The sequence below is a fragment of the Erithacus rubecula genome (genome assembly GCF_903797595.1).
Source record: "Erithacus rubecula genome assembly, chromosome: 10".
NCBI lineage: Eukaryota > Metazoa > Chordata > Aves > Passeriformes > Muscicapidae > Erithacus > Erithacus rubecula.
The window spans coordinates 15,543,059-15,557,994 of record NC_136662.1 but is presented as its reverse complement, the minus strand read 5'-3'; the positions used below and the strand labels follow the sequence as shown (position 1 = coordinate 15,557,994).

Below are 14,936 nucleotides of genomic sequence, written 5' to 3'. Positions count from 1 at the left end.
AAACTCTGCTTCCCACTCATTATCTTGAGTTTAACTGACTCCAAAGATTTACATCTCTTTAGGACATTATTTCTTTGACATTTTTGATTGGCAATTGAATATTTCAAAAGTATTGGCCAACATAAAAGCCCCTGGGCCTTTACATATTATACAATTTTAGATGTGGAGAAGCATAGTCTTTTCTTCCATATGCATCAGCCCTTGCATTTACTGTAGACTAAACTGTGTTCAAACAGACTGGTTTCTTTGAAGGTGGATGTTTGCTAAATCCTGAACTGAATTAATTTCAGCATTCAGAGACACAATCTGAGTACTAGTATTACAACTCTTCAATGGGTTTTTTGTATTTTTTAATAAAAGCAAAGCTCTTAGATACAAAACCGAAAGACATGCCATGAGGAATGATTTAAGAAAATGTTTAAAAGAATTTTTCCATTTTACAGGTTTTGCATTTTCATGGTGGAAAAAAAGCACATCTGAATTTCAGTAACCACTCCTTCACAAGAAAAAATCAAAAATGTCAACTTTTTTCTTTGTTTCTTTGCAAGTTCTAAGGCATCACTGCTCTTCTGAATGAAAATAGAGAGATACTGGAAGACTTATGAAGTGTCATCCAGTAATTTGAGAGTTTGAAACATTTTAATTGTCAAGTATATTGCTGGCTGTCAAGTGTAAGATAGAGAAGCATGTTTGTGTGCAAGCCTATACATACAAGCCATAAAGGGAAAGATGAGTCATTTCTCTTCTCAAGTAACATAAAATCCAAAGGCTTTTGTGAGAGATACTACTTGGAAAACACTGCTTAGTCTGAAATCTCCTGAAAAAATACAGTGATATTTCTCTTCTAGAATTTGTGTATGTCCATCATTTAGAACTGGTAATGTTCATCATCCTGCCATGGGAAAACCAGCAAGGGAGTCTTCTTTTGGAGAATGGAAAGGGCTGCTCTGTGAGAACACTGAAAGTTTAACTAATTTCTACTGATAATCTCTGTCCTGATGTCATACACTGTTGTTCCACCCCACATCCACCTGCAGTGAAACAGGGTTACAGAAAAGGATTGGAAAAGGAATGTAAGAACCAAGGCTTGAAGCTGTTGCCTAGTTATGGAAGGTTTTTCCATGCTTATTAATCTTTAAGACCTTAAGAAATTTTTTTTTATTTTTCCCTTTTAAATACTCTCAAGTCATTCTAGTTGCACAACTCGAAAAAAAATCATCAAAAATTCTCTTGTAACCCAAACACAAACTCACACAAGCTGCAGCACTCTGCATTTTTTGTGGTTTCATTTTTCTTAAAGCTGAAGCTCAGAAATACTCCATATGATGTGCATTGATTGGAAAAAGTACTGCAGCATCTCAGCATCTCTAGGCAGTGAGAGGATCTTTTCTCCGCTCTTGTAAGAGTCACATTATAGCTTGCTTATGTTTCCTACCTTAGTGATCCAGCTGTGATATTCATAAAGCAACCATTGAACCTCTTGCCTCTTTCTTAGGAATGCCACAATGTGCAGCTTCCTTTTTTGTTGCCCATATGCCAGCAATCATTTTAAAAGCCACTCTTGCTCTTCTGCTGATCATTGCAACAGACAGGAAGGTGATTTCAGGAGAGATGCTCTGATTCCCACTGCTTTCAGCGAGAGGAGAAATATCTTCTGTCTCCTCTCTGAAAGAAGTACTTGGCAGAAGGAACAGACAAGTTCTTAAACTCCTGTCTGTGCTTCTTGGAACTGATACTAGTGCAGATCGCATTAAAAACTGTCAGAGCAAAACAGTCTAACATTTTGCTGCAAATCTATTTAGTAAAAAAGGGTATTAGATGGGGAAATATTAAACGGTGAGTACAATATCTTTAGCAGAATTGCATCATTTGCCTTTAGCTAGTGCAGGATTTTCCCTTTGCTCTGTGTTCAGCATCATACACAATGAAGGACACGAGTGCTCTAGATAATTTTTTTTTCTCATAACCACTATTCAGAGTGGGAGTTGTGAATATGTCCTTGACAAGACATGAAATTTAGAATAGAACTTGTTACCATTATTTTCTCAAGTTATTTCATGGATACTAATTAATATTCCAGCTACTTAGGCAATCCTGGTCCATCCCATTGCAAGGAAGTCTGTCTCCAGATTACCAGATGAGCTGAACACCCTTGTTCAGCATCCTGAACACCCAGTTGTACATCATTACAAAATGTCACTGAATACTGCTCCCAAGTGTTCTTGTATCATTGTGTTTCTCTCAGCCATCCTGCACAGAAGAATCTGCAGTTAAGTCCTTTTGTGCCCAAAGGAGAAGGAGGAGGATTTCAGGATACATTAATACCTCCACAAGGGAAATGTGTTACACATGCTTGGACTCACTCAGCCCCAGCTCAAAAGAGGAGCCCTTAACAAGCATCACTTAGTAGTGCTAAGTGGGTGAACAAATAAAAGGGACTAGGAGTGCTACACTTGAGTCAGACAGATCTGTGTACAAGAGATGCCTCTATCACAATGACTGTAGCAAAAGTTTACTCCAGGCAAGGGCTACATGTTCACATCTGCACATCCCTTTTGACTGCAATAACATCTACTGGCAGGAAGCATCATAAGCAAAGGAAATAAACACCAGGGGAAAGAAGAAAAGCACAGTCACAGGCTCCCCAGTTATCCAGAGGTTAGTATGACTTCACAGGGCAGGACAGCAAGTGAGAAGGACACTGTGACACCCCGTGTGACAAAGGCATCGTGAGAAGGGGCGGGCAGAGGTGCCTCACACTTGTGTCACCACTACGAGGGAAGTTTGTAGGAAGGGCAAAACCAGTGCCAAAAGGACAAGGAGCACTGTGACTCTCTGTCCTGTGACTGCATCAATTAACAGCTCAGAAAACAAAGCTTTGCACGCTGTACCCCCCTTCTTGGAGGCACACGGGTCTACAGCCCAGATCAAAGAAGTGAGAGCATTGCAGAAGTGAGTTTTGAAACGTGGAGGGCCCAGAGAGAATTAATAATAAATAAGGTACACCTCAGAGGAAAAACTTTGCTATTCTCCTCCAAGTTGCAGGCAGCTGTCTGAAGTCAGTAGGAGTAGTGTGTTTGTAGCTGTGAGCAGAAAGCAGCACTGTGTGCCCAGACATTATCAGTCTTTTATTCCACAACACAATATCTGCTTGATAATGCATACACTGTTTTGTTGCTCGTTGTCAGTACACCTCCCAAAACAAGCTGTCCCCCTGTGGTTTTGTAATCATGGGAATATTCTTGATAGCCCTGTTAGACGGGTTTTATTCTGGCTCCAGACATCTTTGGAAAATAACCTATTGAATCACATCGGAAACCAGGGCAGAGTTGACTTCCTGGTGGACTCCAAACAATCCAAAGGCTCTCCTTGGAAAGCACAGCCTGTGCTCTGCTGTTTGTGCAGTGCCACACTGCCCTGCAGCTGGGGTAATCAGCTCCATCTCAGCAGCTCCACCCCCACCAAAACAGGAGAGAAAATAATGATCTATTGTTCCTGGGGTTTATGGAAGAACTTTTTTTTATTTTTTTTTTTTATTTTTTTTTTTTTAGTTTATTTTAGACACTTCTTTTAAGAGATAGCAGTGACCTGTTTGCTGAAATGCTTCCTTATTTCTGTGTTTACCTCCTGTTATGTAGAATGCTAAATCACTGCTGTGATTACCTGGCAAGCAAATGTAGAAAAAATATCTGTTTGGGACAGTTTTTTACTACTCTGAGGCATCTCCTTGATGTTACATAAAAACAAATAAAAACAAACACAAAACAAAAACAAACCCAACGAAACTGCTTCTTTTCATATTATCATATGAAGAAAAAATTTTCAAGTCTAAGGCAGTGCCAAATGGTTCAGCAGATTTCAGAGACTTCGAGACACTGACAGACTGCATCTCCCGCTGTTTACCAGAGGGATTTAAGAGGTTCTTTCTCTTAAAATAGGCATATTTTTCTGTTCCTGAGGGTCAAAACTTGCCACTTCTACACCATTTTCAGTAGGTTTTTTGACTGTGCCATGCTCTGCCGTGTCAAGAGGCTCTGAAAAGGCTCTTGAGATTTCTCAGTCTGAGGGTAAATGGGAAAAATCGGTAGCATTCGTGCAAACATTGCCACCTGAAACAGTAAAATGCAGGGGGAAAACACTTTTAGTGGATTGTTTCACTGCATAAAAACCCCTTCAGCATATTCTAATGGCAATGTATCAAACTGGATTACATGGGTCATATTGACATTATATAATGTGAAATTGTGACATATGACAGACTACCTAAAAAGTCATTTTGCCTCAAGAGTTTATAACCCAAAAGGAATTTAAAGGCAAATTATTCAGCCATGCCCACCCACACCCTGCTATTATCTGCAGCAGCAGGGGACTCACTAGATGAATCAGATCTTAGAGATTCTTTCCATGTGCACAGGAAACACTGATTAATTGGAACAGTGACAAAAAAGTCTCTTTACCAGGTAAACAGAATTCAGCAGTGGGATTTTAGTTAATGAATAGTATACAGTTGAGTACTTCGATCTGTGGAGGTGAGAGGTGGAGAAAGCAGCTCGTATCCAATTGCTTTTTCATCTGCTGGAAGCTTGATATTATTAGCAGTTTTCTCCTCCAGTAGTCACCACAAATGCCAAATTTTGTGTCAGGCAGTGTTGCAGCGAGACACCTCCCCAAATTAAGAGAGAAGCGAGGTAGGAATAGAGATCCTTATTCCATCTGGTTTCTTCACAAATATTCCATTTCCTCACACTGGGCAGCTCCCTCCTTCCAGTCCCAGGGTGATTCCACAATCCCTCCCCAGTAAGTTCCCCTCTCACCCCAGTCCCACATCTGGGGGTCCCTGTGGGTCGGGCACCTCTGGCACTGATCCAGCACAGCCCCACTGCTGATCCAACATGCTCTGGGTCGGGTGCACCCTGCACTCTGGGGCATGGCTGCACTACAAACATCCTGGATTTAAATTGTTTATCTGTCCCAGCCTCCATTTGTGATCTCTACAAATGCCTTTAAAATGAAAGAACCTTTTATTTGTACCATCTTTGTTTGAGAAGCAGGGGGAGATTGTCAAGGGCACAAAATGCTTCTGGCACCAACTAGTCCTGCTGAAAAACAAAGGCACTTGAGCATGGAAGTCTTGTTTATGCCTTTGAAAAATCTCCTCCATAATCTCATCAACACTAAAAAACTACAAAGTAAATTCTGAATTCAAATAGTGGCATCAAAAAAAGAAGAGTTTATAGGATATGTGATGGTAGAAGACTTGATTTGGCTGCAGGGGCAGCCAGCAGCTCCAGCAGACAGCGACTGGCCTGTTTGGCCTGATAATAATGCTTAAAACTAAAAATAAATAAATAAATAAATAAAAAAAAGGTCTGACTATAGACTTGAAAAGAAAAAAAAAAAAAGGGATGAAACAGACCTGAGGGAAGAAGGCAGCCTCAGAGGACACTGGTGGGATTCAGAGAGAAAAATGTATCATGGTATTTATTCCATGCTTTAAGGAAACAAGGCCACTTCATGCTGTCCCAGGTGGTGATGCAGGAAGATGATAAAGGTGTCAGAGGCAGACCATTGCCTGAGGGCAGGAAAACAAGCAAGAGACTCCTTGGAAATTTCATTCTAACCTTAAAGGGTTAAGGAAATATCAAAATATAGAACTTCTTCAAAAAACATCTAAAGGCAGCTGAGGAGAGCATATATATGACCATTTGTGAGGAAGGGGACTGGTCCTCTACTGAATAAATCTAGAGCACCTTCCCTGATATTTCATTCACATTAAAGAAAAATATAATTTTCATCAAGGATTTGATGTAATTTGAGTTTAAAAACAAACCTATAAAAGACTTGAACAAAAAACACCCTCATCCTTATTTTTTCAGAATTCAAATTTTCATTCTACAAGAGAACAGTGTGTATGGGTGACTAATAACAACCCAGCCATCTGGACTTCTCTCAGACAAACTCATGTTAATTCAAACTACACAGGCAAAAAAAAAAAAAAAAAATATATATATACTGCCTGCCTCAGAGCATTTGGGAAAAGTGTTATGGTTTGCAGAACTGTCATGCACTGTCAGCAAGCAGCAAACTTTAGAGCACCTTTAATGTTACACCACAGTGCTGTTGCAGTTGACAATTAAAATAGTTAATGTGCAAGCTGGCCTTTAAGTGTTACACTAATCAAAATAATGGATTGCTCTTGTAGGATGACCCCACAGCTGTATCAGTCAGTGCTCACTGGACAAAAAGGAAGTTTTTAATAGTGCCCAGTTGTGGCACTTGTGTGTTTCTGTGGTGGTAATGAGGAAGGCTGGGACTTTCACCAGCTCACTGGGCGTGTGGGGATCCAGGCAGGCATCACCTGGGTCAGTGTGACTCCCACAGTACCAACCAACCTCATGGCCTTGCAAACCAGAGCAGAGGAGGGGTCTGGTCCTTTAGCATTTTCTCATTGCTCCCACAGGCACACAGTGTTTCCAAACCCTCTTGCTAGAGATATTTCTTGGCTATTTAGAGGAAGAGCCTTCCCCTGTGCCTGTGTTTGTGTGGATTTATGGGGCATAAGGAATGAGAGGGCTGGACTTCTTGTCCAGTTGTTCAAGGGCAAGTGGGAATTTGTGATTTTCTCCCACTTACCTGTGTTCTCTCCCACTTACATTCAGCAGCACAAATAAATCCAGTGCATTCTCCTTGCCAAGAAAGATTAGTATACCTAAGAGTTGAAACCAGGGCAGATTGCATTTCAAGTAATTTTCCCATTCCCCCATTCTCCCCCTGCCTCCAACTTTTTTTTTTTTTTTAATTATTCAGATTAAAAATGAAATGCAGTTGTTGCATTATGATAATATCAAACTCATTAACATTAGTCAGAAAAAATGCAGGAGGTAGGCTGCCAAAAGCTAAGCCTTCACTTTTTACATTCATTCAAGTAAAGTTCATTGAAATGGGAATTCATCCTTTTACTCTGGATTAGAATTGAACTCCTGGTGTATTCAAAGAGTTGTGCAAACCATTCTGGCTCAGAAGATGCTTGTAGAAAAATATTTTTCAACATAACTGCTTTATTACAATTTTAGTTCTGTGACCTTAATACAGAAAATTCCTTGTTCAAGCTCAAGAACACCTAAGGAGGAACTTTGTCATGTTTATCAGTGGGTGGATAGGTGTGCTCCAAGTGACAGTGCACTATAGCACTACAGACCATAAACTGGTTAAGAAATATATTGAAATATCTTATTACCATTTAGTACATCTGCACTACATGTACAAAATCACAGTCTGGTTACTCATTTCCAATTCTCTTTCCAAGACAATTCCCCTTGCCTACATCCTGCATTTTGTCTGAAAATAAGGCTCATCCCATTATAAATCAGAGCAAAGGAGCCTTTTTAGACAAAAATACAATAACCTTCTAAAGTTATTTTTTTCATACAAGTTTCTATTTCTAGAGTTTAGGAATAATTTTTGCAAAACCTAAAACAACCAGGCAGGATGTGGCTCCCAATTCCAGCATTTAATTACAGGGATAAACACTTCCATAAATTATTAATTCTTTCCTGGGAGCAATTTTTGACCCCATGGACGACAATACCATCATTCTAGTTATTTCATTATATCAGTCTATATTACTGCCACATATTATTTCCCTTTCAAAATGTTTATATAAAATTTATAATGCGATGAAAAGATCTTCCCCCTAATTTTTGTATGTAAATGTAAAATCTTGTCCATTTCCTCACAGTATTTGTTCTGTTTAATTGCATTTTAAATGAACATAAAGTAACTACCCCAAAGACATCAGCATGCTTCTGCCAGGGCTGTGCAGCCTCTGCTGGCACGTGTTGAGAAGTTGCTGCACCTCAGATGTGAGCTGCTCTGCACAGAGCCTGTCCTGAGGGTGGGAGCAGAGCAGTCTTACAGAACAGCTCTGGGGAAATTGCCACCCCTCCTCTTTTCTGATCTGTTTCCAGCATTAGAAAATGTAAAGCCCAGCAATGGCTTGGAGAAAAAAGTGGCTTTTTCTGCCATCACCAGTTCCTCCTTCAGCCAAAACAACTTCAAAACATACTGAAGACAGAGTCAGACAGAGTTGGTTTGCTAAAGCAACTGTAAGCTCCAAAAGCCAGTAACACTGAGAGCCCTGGCAGCCATTCAGCTGAAATAAATCTCAGGAAGAGAGGGAATAGAAGGCAACACAGGTCTGAATTGATTTTCAGGGGTGACATGTTTGCAGCAGTGCTACAAGCCCCCCTGTCTCAGAAGCCACCTGTATTTGTGTCCCCAGTGTTTGTCCAGCCTGTCTGTGGGTGAGCACTGAGTGCCAGCTGTTCTTGCAATGAGGGCACCAGATCCTACATCCTTTGCCCTTTGATGGTCATTAGGAAAATCCTTACATTCTCCATTTGTAAGAGCTTTATGGCATGATAATTTCAGCAAAAGAAGTCAATGGTCCTCATTTAAATATTTACAGAACCTTAAAATATTCCTAATTTATACGCAAATATATAGGGATTATATCAGGAAAAGAGGACAATTAAACCAAAAATCACCTTGCCATGAACAGATAGGTCTTTTGAGGTTGATGGTGAATTTCTTGGTTAAATAAGACCCCTGAATCTGCCAAAAACCCAAGAAATTCTCTGTAATTTTGTGGATGAGTAGGCATTTGGAGGGCTTTAATAACTGCTGGTAAGAAGAAAGCTTCACACTTTTGAAGTTGCTTTTCCATATGAAATGTATCTAGTGCTATTTAAATAAGAGATAAATCTTTTTTAGTAAAAGAGACGAATAAGATAAGTACTGAAGAGAATAGAAAAGTATCAAGGAGGTTTTCCAGTGAATTCTTATCCTTAAAGGGACATTTCTACTTCTAGTCAAGAAATGAATTTGATCTATAGAACCTTTAAAACTAATTTTAATTTTTCAGAACTTGAAGCATATTCAATTATTTAGAGTATTAATATATGCTCACTTTTAGCAACTTTTGAGATGGTTATCAACTCATCTTCTTCAAACTTTCTGGTTTGTTTTTTTTAACAGTAGGCTGGGTGTAGCAGTCAGCTTAGAGGCAGAGGGATAAGAATTGTATTCTGTAATGTATACTCTATAGGGCAGAGTCTGGGTGGCCCCAAAAAAGGGCATACTTCAATCTCATCTCCTCCAGAGTAATAACCCTTTAAAATTTGATTCAGTCCTTCACAGCTAGAAGGGTTAGAAATGTCAAGTATCCTCATTTATGCCAGAGTACCTTCCTCAACACACAACACTGAGAAAAACCAAACTGAGCAAAAACTCCAATCACTTAGCACTGACTCCACTAAGAAAAACCAGTGCCAATATTTATCCACTGTATTATCTGCCAAGAAGGGGATCTTGACTCATGCTGCACAAAGGCAAATATTAATAAAGATCTGAATTTCAGGCTCATGGGAAATTTCTGACTTTCCTCCCTGAATCAGGACGAAAAGTTGTTTTCCTTCTTAAAGCACATTTATATTTAAAACTGAAAACAGAAATTCAGAAATAATGTTTTTGGGATTATTTCTTTTTTGTTTTTTTTCAAAAAACCAAATATCATATCCCAGCATCAAAATGTTAAGAGTCAATTAAGCTGAGAAAAATGGGGTATTTCAGTACAAATCTGTGTCACTGAAGTGCTATGCACATCATTAACACACAAATAGTTTTATTATTCCATTTTCCTTTTTCAGGATGACACACCAAAAACCAATATACAAAAAATGGTAACATTAAAATGTTGCAATTCAACTTATGTAAGATATTGTGTTGGCTCAAACTGACAGCTGTGTCAGCTTGATGAAAACCAAATAATACTGGGTTTTGGTTGTTTTTTTTCTCCTCAGTTTTTTCCATTGGACTAATTAGTTTGAAACAATGCATCAATTTTTATACTAATAAACAAAAATTTCTGTAGAATACCATTTTACTCAGAGAAATGCAGCTCCCCTGAATTACAGAGAAAAAGCATTTCAATTAAAAAAATCCCTGGTGACTTCTTTGCATTCATTGCAGTTCAGTCCCAATTCTCCTTTCTGCCTCTGACTGTATTTGCCTGGGCATGCTAGCACAAAAATTGTGGTGTTGGGTCCCAATTCTGCATGATGTGGAAGCAGAACCTGGACTAGTTTCACATCTACATTCTGGATTTGCATTTGAGATGCTGCTTCTCTTGGGATCACTCCTATATTTCTTTAAACATCTGATGACATTTTGCATCACTCAAGTTTCTCAATCTGCTCCCTGTTCAGAGAATGTGCCATTTCTTACAGGTGTGTGTAAGAGTGAGCCTGGTGGGTGACACAGGTTGCTTGGGATAGACTCACTTTCCTAGCAGAGGAGTTTCCAAGCGGGATTTGAGCTTGGCAGCAGCATCACATGAGGTTTAGACAGCCATATGATAAATCAAGTATATCTATTTCAACAACCAAATCCATCACATCACTGATATTTTTTCTTACTGTGTTGTTGCAGACATCAATATCCCACCCTCGACAGAGCCTGGTTGACATGCAAAGGAAAGTGTCAGGTTAAATGGACACATTTTCACCAGTTTGTTTTCATAATGAAAGCCCCCTTCCTCTGCACAAAGGCAAATTGTAAATGACCACCTACAAAAGAAGTGGTAAAGTCAGAGTGGACTGAGTGTTAACCACCCTCTGAATCTGAGATTCTCAAAACTTGTGACCAAAGTCTCAGCTGTTGGGTTAGGAAAGTGTCTGATACTGTTTCCAGAGCTGACAGCAGTTTCTGATTGCTCAAGAGAGAAGCAAACATAGGCAGCCAGGCAAAATATTTGCTGAATGAAGGACAGAAATGCTAAGAAAGAAATTGAGTTTCCTAGCTCAAGACAAGCTTTGTAAATGTATAAGAAAAAAAAAAAAAAAAAAGTAGCTGTATCACTTTGTTCTTTTATTCACTGGCATGATGCTGCCCCTCTTTTCTCTTTTTGGTCTCTAATTTCTGTACATGGACATGCCCTTTCTTCTCTTTCAGACTGAAGCTCTTGACTCCAGAGCTGCCAGGTCACTGTCTATTTCCAAATATTTCCCTCTTGACTTTCCTCTAGACAATTTTATTTCACACACACATTTTTTTAAGATTTTTTTTTTTTCCTTGCAGACACATGTAAAACATGAATATGTTCAAAAGCAAAAAAAAAGGTGAAAAAGAAATGGCTAACAGAAAAACCATAGGAGATAAACCAGATGAGAAGAGACTGAGTTTTTGGCAGGGATTGTAAGACTATAAAGTTTGTCCATACAAAGGATCTGATATAAGGTTTATAAACACCTTGAAAGTGCACAAATAAGAGAGCTCTTCCCTGTCAGATAAAAATTAGCACAATGGCTAAATGGTATCTAGCTATAAAGCTTACCCTCCTCTGTCTTAAGTGTTTACCTAAAACTCATTATAGTCAAAGCACAGAAATTAGCAATTCAACAATTATCTTAAATTTGACCTAACTTACCCTCAAGAGAAGCTAATTTTTATCTTAGAAATGCTCATTTATTCTTTCTAATTTTAAGTGGAGTCTGGTTAGCTAACTCACAGTTATCATTCCAGAACTGAAAATTAGAATCTGATATCTTCTGGAAAAGATTTCTCCAGCCACAGATGTAGTAAAACCAAGGAAGTTTGACAAGGTGCTTTGAAAAGGAAAGGAGGGACAACTAGGACCATTTTGAGAGCACTCAAAATACCTGCCATGCAATAAACCCAGGAGAGAGATATCCAGTGGGAATGAAAATGCAATGGTGTTGGAATGACAAATTCATACTGATTTCTGCTTAATATTCTATTAAGCATGTGGTTTTGACTATCTGATTTTAAAATAGATTTTGGCTTCCTCTGCCCACAGGTCAGCATGTGTGGAGGAATAACACACCATAAGCAATTTGGAAGTGAAGATTAATGGCCAGAGACTGGTGTGAAAATGATAAGGTCAGAAATTATTTTTCTCTTCTCGTGATCTTTTCACTGGATGTAGGAATAAGCTGACAGAAATGTCCCACAGATCATTTGGAGAACCTATCCAAGCACACAAGCTCCAAGACAGGAGACACAGCAGGAGCCTTCTTGGGGCTTCAAACACAGATTTCTGTTGCAAAACATTATTGTAAGAGTACATCCAAAAGAAACTGAACTAAAAACTACAGAATAACCCAGCTTAAATGACTGGAAATATCAATAAATTCCTAGTAGCATATTACACATATACTGGGTATTAATATCAAGTCACGGTGGTTTCTCTTATCAGGAAGATTTATTACTCTGAGTTTATTATAACTCTAGTCAAAAGAACACTTTACAAGAAACACAAATATTCACTTCATATGGCAAAGGTCTTTTAATTTTGGTTTTTCATTTGTTTTTCTTTATCTTCTCTTTGCCCTCCCCCCCTACCCTATGTGCACCCTCCTGAACTGAGCTGCACTGAGCAGTGCACTGAACCTGCACAATCAACACTGGCAGCTTGTTGAAGTTAGACATGACAATTCAAAACCAATTAGGTGGCATCTGGGAAAGACAGAGAGATGGGAAGTGAATATGTAGAATCATCTGTGGTGGTCAAATGCCCTTTAACTTATCCTACAGCCTGTGTTGCATGACTGTCAATGAAACTGCAGTGTGTTTTACAGTCCATCTTGAAGCACAAAGCCAGGTTAGTATTTGTGGAGCCAACAGTGCATATATGTACAGATGCCATGAATCCAAGCAGAAAAATTAGATTTTTGTTATAATTGTCCACTGAAATGGTAAGATACCACATAATGCATTGTTTACTACATTTTTACTACTTCAATTGTACTAAGCTTATATGGCCCTTGTAATTTTATGATGTCTAGCAGCACATCAAGACTGGCATAAAAGTGTTCAGTGTGAAGATTATCAGACCAAATAGAAGATCATAATACATGTACATAGCAAGTGTACATCTGAGTGTTGGGGAGCAAAATGTACATGATTTTGTGAGGAGTGAAGACATTTTAAATTTCTCATGCCTATTGAAGCATTTTCATGCCTTCTGAGCAAACAATTAGGAGCTCACACATCTTTTAAAAGGCAATTATTTTGAGAAAATTTAGTTCCCTCTTCAACCACATAGAGACTTCTTACCCCTGGTGACATGGGAGAGTTCTCACAGACAATGCCTGGCCTCCAGGAGGTATTTCTCTGCAGTTGCTATCATTTGAAAGACTTTTGAGTATGATTTGGGGTTGGTACTTATCCTTCAGGCCAATTTTTAATGCTTTTCACTACTTGCAGTAACAGCCTTGAGGTTTTTGGTTCTGGTCTAGCTGCTGATCCATACCTTCACAGGACTTGGCTTCTTAGACACACCACACCCCTGAATTCATCCCCAGTCCCAGAGCACTTGGCATTTTGCCTCTTGATAAATAGCACTATTACATGAAAAATGATCCTGACAAACTGTCAAGTTATTACACTGAATAGCTTCTTCCATCTTACATTACAGCTAGGAGGAAGCCCTGAGAAATCCATGTTGTCTCTACTTCCCTGCAGTACACCCCATAACCCAAAGCCAGACTGATCTCCTCTTCAGCAGGTCTGTATTTACGGGTAGTGATTTAAGTTTTCTCTTTTCAGCCTCCTCAGAGGTTAGTGAGACATGTATGGCTCACTGGTCTCAGAACTTTCCCAGTTTCTCAGAGTTGCTCCCAGTTCTTTGAGACAATGCATTGGTGCCCAGTTTGCCTGGATAAGAGTCCTGAGGCACCCTGGCTTTCCAGATCAGCAAATCTGCATTTTGAGCCTGACCCTTCACCTCTCCTAAAGCAGCTGGACCTTGCAAGTGAGTCCCCTCCCTCTGCTCTGTGTGAATCTCTCTTGCACATAATTGCTTTGAGCAAGGTCTTCCACATCAGAGGGGCTGCAGAAACCCTTTCTCCCTGAATTCCAGTTACTTATCTATAGAAACTGAAAAAGGAAAAAATCAGAGGTAAAGAATGAAATTAAAGCCCCAGAATTATGCAGACCTAAACTTAGAGCTTATGACATCCACAGGATAAATGTACCCTCTTTGATGGTGTATTTTTCTGTCAGCCCATGGAAGGAGATTCTGATATTTCAGCTTTTCTTTACTTCTGCTAGTTTTTTTTTTTCCAGACAGAAAAAGCCCATCTCTAAAATAAATTTTCATGTTTAGTAGAATAGCCAGTTCTTTTTCTGAAAAACTTGTATAAGTTAATGCATATTTAAAGAATATTTGGAGGACAAACTTCAACAAAACTGCAGCATTTAAAAACCTACCATTCCTCTACAGACATATAGAAAAATCAATGGAACAATTAACAAATAAAATAATTAACTGATTTTGTTTCTTACTAAAAGTCAAAGAGTCATTTTCATGAGAAAGGTAGCAAGCAGGCACTTGGCAAAAAAATAGGCAAACATCTATGAGTAGCATTATGATTAAGCTATTAATTCACTGTGAAGTCTAAACATCAATAAGCACTTCACATGTATAAAAAACTCCAAGTGTTAGATAGTATTTCAAAAGGATTTATTTGCCCATTCAATTTAGTGGGTTTTTTTCTCCCCTCCTACATTCTAAGACAGTCTGTTTCCCTCGATTTATTCAAGTTATTTCCCCCCTTTTTACAGTCTAATAGCATACGACTCAAAAATATGATAATATCTATTGAATCTCAATGGCACTGGTTATTTGTGGTCACTCAGCTGTGTGAGGGGAGTCTGTTCTGTGCAGTGAGGCAGGGAGTGAATCTGCACTCTCCCTGTGAGCTCCTTCCCATGCAATACATAAACATTTGGCCTTAAAACTTGCCTTCCCGTGGGATAATGCAGGGAAAGGCATTAGCCCAAAGCAACTTCATGCTCAACTGAAACAGATACCCATAGGTTTCTTATTTTGGAGTATTCTCTTGTGTTTGGAAAGA

General features: G+C 39.0%; 1 protein-coding gene across 1 annotated transcript in view; it reads right to left on the bottom strand.

Annotated features, from left to right (window-relative positions):
• Positions 1 to 5,150, bottom strand: part of ADGRL4 (adhesion G protein-coupled receptor L4) — a 129,608-nt gene extending 124,458 nt beyond the window's left edge. The window contains exon 1 of the mRNA XM_079314317.1: positions 5,146 to 5,150. The gene's annotated coding sequence lies outside the window, so the exon portion shown is untranslated. The remainder of the gene's footprint in view (positions 1 to 5,145) is intronic.
• Positions 5,151 to 14,936: the final 9,786 nt, after the last annotated feature.